This window comes from Equus asinus, chromosome 7 (genome assembly GCF_041296235.1).
Source record: "Equus asinus isolate D_3611 breed Donkey chromosome 7, EquAss-T2T_v2, whole genome shotgun sequence".
NCBI lineage: Eukaryota > Metazoa > Chordata > Mammalia > Perissodactyla > Equidae > Equus > Equus asinus.
The window spans coordinates 66,136,284-66,143,816 of NC_091796.1; positions in this window are offsets into that span (position 1 = coordinate 66,136,284).

Genomic DNA, 7,533 nt, shown 5'->3' on the forward strand with positions numbered 1-7,533 from the left:
CAAAATCTCGCGGATCTGAGCAAGCCTGAGCTGACAGTGGACAGGCTGCAGAGCAGAGAAGGTGCAGTCCAACACCAAGTTCCCAGAAAAGACTTCCTGGGAGCAGGGTGTCTCCCAGGCCCCTGAGTCATGGGTGGGCAGTGTGGGATTCAGTGGGGAAATCCAGGAACAGAGTCAAAGAGCAGTAGCTATGGCAGCAACGCTGAAAGCCAGTTCTCTCTGGCTCCAGTCTCAAGCAGCACACACACAGGACCCAGCCTTCCACGTCACATGGGCTCCAGTGAGATTCTGCTTTAGGGCTCCTTGGTGGCAAGTGACAGAACCTGGCTTCAGCAAGCTGAAACAGAAAAAAGATTTTAAAAAGAGAGGGGCCAGGTAAGAGTGACGTACAAAATCCAATTGCAGGAATGAGACTAGGCCTCTGACAGGCCCTGGACCCAGGAATTTAAGTACTTCAGAACTCTCTATGTCTCATCTCTTCCCTCCCTGAAACTTCTTGTTTCATCTCTGTGGACAAGCTTTCTCTGCTCATCACTTCATGTGGCAGAGCGTCTCATGTGGTTCCCAAGTTTACATGGCACAGACGCAGCCACATGTACCAACTGACCGACGGTCCTCAGGGGCCCAAATCCAAGCTCCCAGGTGAGAGAATCCAAATGCTCAGCTGTTTCAAGAGTTCACTCCTGATTCTATCAACTCCAGCCAGGGTGAGAGGTCATGAAGTATCAACATGGCTGCTGAGAGCCACCCCTGTGGGAATGGCAGGGAGGGGGGTTCTGGGAGAAGTGGGCAGGAAAAGATGTTTATTCTGCAACTTGTCTCTGTTGCCACTCTCAGTGTTGCTCTTGCTGCTCCCTCTTTCCTCACATCTGTACATGGGTGTCCCCTGCTCATTATTTAGGTCTCAGCTCAAACGTCACCTCCTTGGGAAAACGGTTCCCGACCACATTAGCTAAAATAGTGATCAACCCCTCCCCACCTCTTCACATTCTCTGTCATGGGCTGAATTGTGTCCCCCCAAAATTCCTATGTTGCAATCTGAACCCTGAGTACCGCAGAATGTGACTGTATTTGGAGATAAGGTCTTTAAAGGGGTGGTTAAAGTTAAAATTAGGCCATTAGGATGGGCCCTAATCCAGTTTCACTAGTATCCTTGTAAGAAGAGGAGATTTGGACAAAGACGTGTACAGAGGAAAGACCATGTGAGGACACAGGGAGAAGGAGGCCGTCCGCAAGCCAAGGAGAGAGGCCTCAGAAGAGCCAACCCCGCCGACGCCGTGATCGCAGACGTCCAGCCTCCAGAACTGGGAGAGAGTAAGTGTCTGTTATTGAAGTCACCACCCCGTGGTGCTTTGTGACGGCAGCCTTAGCAGACTAGGAAGCCCTATTCCTTTCCCTTGTTTTATGTTTCCTCAGAGAGGCAGATTGCATACTGGTTGAGTGCACAGACCCTGGCTCTGGGCTCTGTCAGTAGTAATGGCAGCAGCTGTGACAGGGCCTGGTGGGTATGCCAGAAGCCCTGCAGACGTAGAGAAGTGGCTGTGGTTGGAATGTGGGTTTCGGTAGTAGCTAGTGCAGAAGACAGGCCTGGGGTCAGGCTCAAGGAAGGGCTGAGGTGGCCAGGGAAGGCCCTTTCCACCTGCTGTGGCACCAGCGTGACCTTTTACTCTCCGGTGCTGCTGGCTTCCCCATCCAAGAAGACAGGTCTCCCTTCTAAGCAGGTTATGGCCTCCACTGAACCTTGAGGGGCTCTAGTTGAAGTATGGCAGGAGGATCTTGCAAACCAGCATCTGGCGTGTCACTGCCACCAACCCCATTTCATTTATTGACAGGTTTTGATGACCCTGTTCACTAGGTGAACTGGAAGGGGCAGATTTTGCGAAACGGCTGAGGCATATGTTAGGCCCCTCACTGAACACCTCTGCGGTGAAAGGAGTGTGTTCAGATGGCGGGAATAGACACAACAGACAGGCATGATCACTTTGTTCTGGATTTGGGAATTGGTCTGTCCTTAAAGCATAAATTGTGTCCCCATGACACCCAGCATCTCCTTCAACCCCTCAGTCTGCCAGCCACATGTTCCACATCTTTCCAACTCAGAATCCAGTCGTTGGCATCAGATAGACTGAATGTCCAAATGCCTGACTCAACTTCTCACTTGTCTCTTGGAAGTGTGGACACTATGTGGACACAGAATTGCCAGACTTGCCGTGGGTTCCTCAGGGTCCAATGTGAGAACTGGAAAGATCTGTTTGTTTTCTTTTTTCTGGCTGTTCCTGTGTTGTGCTGTCTGTAAGACTTACTATCAGCGTATTTTTGTTTATATCTCATAAGAGCTGCATCTTTTGTGAGACAGTCTTTCCTCATCGGCCCGCTGTAGGCTAGTTTCTCACCTCTTTTCTGATTTGTTCTAGGTTCACTCACACCTTTTGTATTTCCATAGTTCTATCCTCCTCTCTCTATCCTTCCTTTCCAATTTTATTTTCCTATTAAAAACTTGCCTCTGAAAAAAAATTGGCTGCGCTCTCTCCTCCAGGGTATTTTTTCTTTCTCTTGGTTACTCATCCTGGGAGACGCCCTCTTTGCTCTCGTCTTCATCTCCTAGTCTCTCCTGGCTCACTCTAACTGACGCTCCCCTCATCTAGATGCCCTCCGGGCCTTCTGGCATGCCACCAGCTTCCTCAAAGTTCCTCCTCCTCCTAACGAGATGCCTTTCCTAGGGTCCTGGGTTTTTTGTCGGGGTCCTCAAACCTCTGTGTTTGTAGAAATCAGCCACCCTATTGCTTGAGGGCTAATACTGGGCTTGTCCCTTATTTTAAATAGCACAGTAATATGTACATAGAAGTTACTGCATGATATTTTTATCAATTTCGTTAGATTGCTTTTTACGCTTATCTTTCAAAGAGTTTATATAGGCTTTGGGTTGGGTACTAATGAGCCATTTACTGCATATGTACATAAGTTCCCCGACACACCCTGATCATAGCCTTGGTTAGCTTTAAGGGGCATGAAACTGGGACCAAAGGTTACATGGGGATGTGCAAGTAAGGAAGTGAAGCCAAAAAGCTACCTGATCACATGATTAGGTGTAAGTGAGCCCGCTAAGTAGCAATGGCATGAGCTTTATCTATCCCTGAAATGACCAAAAATTACCAGAAAGACAGGCAAGAGGGTGACTCACCCAGTGTCTCCATAACAACCCAGCTGGCCGTTCCTTTTTCTTCCTACCAATGGCCACCCATTGAAGGGCAGCAGTGCCACACCTGACTATGTGGCCTTGTGACTCAAAGTCTTAAGATTTACAGCATTTTCTTAAGAGACAAAGGTCATTTCTGTGGGTAGCTCCTTTTTAATACCCACGGGTTAGTCATTTAATATGGACGATTCATTCAAGTAAGCTGCCAAGTTCCCTCTGCAGAGAAGAGGTTATATTTTCATAATGCGTTCCCAACCACACAGCAACTTCTGTGTGCAAGCCTAGAGGGGATAACAATGCAAGAAGAGTACCAGTGTTGAGGCACTTTCCAACTGATCCTAGAGGACGCCAAGATACCTTCTCAATTCCCTCAAATGGGTGCTTCCTGTGCACATTTCCCTCCTATGGTGGAAAACGGAATGAAACAATTTATCTTTACACAATGCATTATTTGGTTGTTTTAGGGAGTATAGGAATTATTTAGGAACCAGATTATACCTGGCTTTCTCTCTAGTTTACATAATCCAGTGGTTCCTGCAGGCTCGATGTTTTTCTAGATGAATCGTATGAGTCAGGTCTTCCCGATTCTGTTGCCAGACATGGATGAGTTTGGATGAGTAAATCACTTTCCCTAACAGTAAAAATAAGACAAATAATGCTTATCTATTTCCTCCAACAAAAAGATAAGCGGAAGTTAAAAGGAGAGTATACATAATTTGAATTTCCTGTGAAAAATGTATTAAAGAGGTGGCTGATAATTACTTCATAGCAAAGTTGCTTAGGGACTCGGTCTATTTATCCAAAATAAGTGGTCAAGCTTTAGTCGGTTCCCTGGGGAATAGATATTAAAAGAAATTTTTTATAAGCATGGCAACCTATTAATTGAAATCTTCACTCAAATTTTTTATCATTTTTAAGGGGCATTTGTTAACCAGAGGGAAGAGCTTTGAAAGTGGTAAAGTCAAACAGCCACAGGATTCTTCCCCAGTGCCCACACTATGAATTTATTCACTTAGCAAGTACTGAGTGCCTACTGTGTGCCACTGGATCCATCAGTAAATAACACAGCAAAGAACTCTGCATTCAGGGAGGGGAGAGGAAGGTAGGCAAATGAACCATACACAGTAGATGTAAGAAATAGGTAAAGTCTATAGCATGCTGGAAATTGATAGATACCATGGAAAAAAAGAAAAAGTAGGGCAAGGTCAAGGGGGACCAGCAGCATGAGGTGCCGGGGAAGGTCGCAGCTGTGATTTTGAAGGGGGTGGTAAAAGAGTAGACTCACAGAGAAGATGACATTGAACAAAGACTTGAGGGATGTGAGAGAGAGTCAGGAGAGAACGGGAGAAGAGAGTTCCAGATATTGGGAACAGCCTGCGCAAGGATACCAAGTCCAGAGTGAACACAGCATCCAGGGAAGGAAAGCAAGGGGGCCCTTGTGGCCTGGTGGGGTGAGCAAGGGGAGGGTAATAGGAGAGGAGGTCCGGGTTAAACTCCAAATTTAAATGTCTGCGTCCTTCAATTTTCTCTCTTCTTTTTTTTCCCCAAGATTGGCACCTGAGCTAACAACTGTTGCCAATCTTTCTTTTTTTTTTTTCCTGCTTTTTTACTCCCCAGAACCCCCAGTATATAGTTGTAAATTTTAGTTGTGGGTCCTTCTAGTTGTGGCATGTGGGATGCCGCCTCACCGTGGCCTGATTAGTGATGCCATGTCCTCGCCCAGCACCTGAACTGGTGAAACCCTGGGCCACCAAAGCAGAGCGCGAGAACTTAACCACTTGGCCACGGGGCCGGCCCCTGCTTCAATTTTCTTAGTAGCAATATTTTCTAGTAAAGTGTAATTTGGACTTTTCATTAATTCCCACCCTTCAATCACAGTGTATCAGTGAGATTACACCACAATACCACATTTCCAATTTCCATTTTGGTTTACTGAGTGAAGTCATTGCCCAAAACACAGAACACGTGGACCTGTTTCACCACGTTACATCAGAACCACCAGTTGGCCAGTGCTAGCCAGGCCTCCTCTGTCCCACTGAGGGTGTTCATAGGCTCCCCACAGTCCTGTTCTTGTATGAGCAGTGTGCCTCCCCTAGCTCCCTCCTGCTCAGTGCGCCCCACCCCCTGATCGGAGCAGACCCCTCTCATGCTAACAAACCAGTGTGTCAGCTGCAACATCTGACTCCCGCCTAGGGAAGTGCGCATCACCTCCCTGAGGGAACTCCCAGGGACACCGCCAGTAGTGGGCCCTGGTGAGAATGCTGCTGGCTGCTCTGGAAGTCTGCAAAGAGCCAGCTCAGAGCCAGGGTGTGTGCAGAAGAGGGAAGAACGCTGCCTCATGCCCAGGACTGGATTTGTCACTTAGGCCTTGATGCAACTTCTCTCAAAGCTCACACGAAGACAGCCCCGCCAGCTTCTGGCCCGGTCCTCCCCCCGTGGGGCCCCAACTCAGCAAAAGAGGCTGGGCTGCGATGGGTTCCGACATACCCTCCTTAATCCTTTGTCCTTATTCCATTCTCTAGCACCAAATCCCTTCCTCCTCTAGCCCAAAAGCCAAAAGCTCCCAGACATAGGTCAAGCAGGTCTGGAGGCATTCTCACATATGCGATCAGCCGACACAGAACCCCAGTGTGAGAGAAGAAACCGCCTCTCAAACTGCAGCACTGGAATCAAAGAGCAACCCAGCGCCTCCATCCCCTCGAAGAACAGAGAAGTTTTCACCCTGTGGTCAGCCGTTCTTTCCACTTCTGGACGACCCCTTCCAACTGCTAGATGTACCAACTTCTGGTGGCCTGTTGGTAGTGGGATTTTCTTTCTTTCTTCCCTCCCCTCTCATCCCTTTCTTTCCTCTTTTTCTTTCTTTCTTCCTTCCTCCCTTTCTTTCTTTCTTTCTTTCTTTCTTTCTTTCTTTCTCTTTCCTTCTTTTTCTTCCTTCCTTCCTTCCTCTTTCTTTCTTTCTTTTCTTTCCCTCTCTGTCTCTCTTTCTCTCTTTCTTTCTCTCAGTTTATTCTTCACCCCAATCTGTTGAATGGCAAATATCCCAGTTCCAAACACTTATTTCTCAGACCCTGACATACTTTCAGTTGGATCTATGTTGTGATCCCGGCCGTATCTAATTCTCTGTGCCCATCTCTAAAATGGGGATAAAAACACCCCCCCCCATATACGCACGAAAAGCACTAGGCAAAGCACAAGGTACATAACCAGTGCTCGATGAGTAGCAGTAGTGATCTAACTTCATTGTTTGATAACCTTTATTTTTTGATAAGTGATTACCATAATAAAGTTAATTAACACACCCATCACCTCACATACTTACCATTTTGTGTGTGTGTGTGGTGAGAACATTTAAGACTATTCTCTTAGCAACTTTCAAATAAAAATATAGTATTGTTAACTGTGCTGCACACTAGATCCCCAGAACTACTCATCTGGCAACTGGAAGTTGGTACTTTGACCAACGTCTCCCCTTTCTCTCAACCCCCAGCCTCTGCTAACTGCCATGCTACTCTGTTTCTATGAGTTTGGCCTTTTCAGATTCCACATATAAGTGAGACCATGCAGTATTTGTCTTTCTCTGTCTGACTTATCTCACTTAGCATAATGCCCTCAAGGTCCATCCATGGTGTCAAAAATGGCAGGATTTCCTTCTTTCTCAGGGCTGAATAATATTCCTGTGTGTGTGTGTGTGTGTGTGTGTGTGATTTTCTTTGTCCATTCATCCATCACCAGGCACATAGGTTGTTTCCATGTCTTGGTTATTGCCAACAATGCTTCAATGAACATGGGGATCTTCAAGACAGTGATTTCATCTTCAGTGGACATATACCCAGCAGTGGAATTGCTGGATCATAAGGTAGTTCTATTCTTAATTTTTTGAGGAACCTCCATACTAGTTCCCATAATGGCTGCACCAATTTACATTCCCACCAACAGGGCACAAGGGTTCCATTTTCTCCACATCCTCCACAGCACTTGTTTTCTCTAGTCTTTATGATAATATCCATTCTAACGGGCATGAGGTGATATCTCATTTGGTTTTGATTTGCATTTCCCTGATGATTAGTACCTTTTCAGCACCTGTTGGCCATCTGTATGTCTTCTTTGGAAAAATGTTTATTCAGATCCTTCACCCATTTTTTAATTGGATTATTTGGTTTTTTGCTATTAAGTTGTATGAGTTCCTTATATATTTTAGAGATTAACCTCTTACCAGATATACGGTTTGCAAATATTTTCTCCCATTCAGTAGGTTGCCTGTTCATTTTGTTGATGCTTTCCTTTGCTGAGCGTTTTAGTTTGATGTAGACCCACCTGCTTATCTTTGCTTTTGTTGC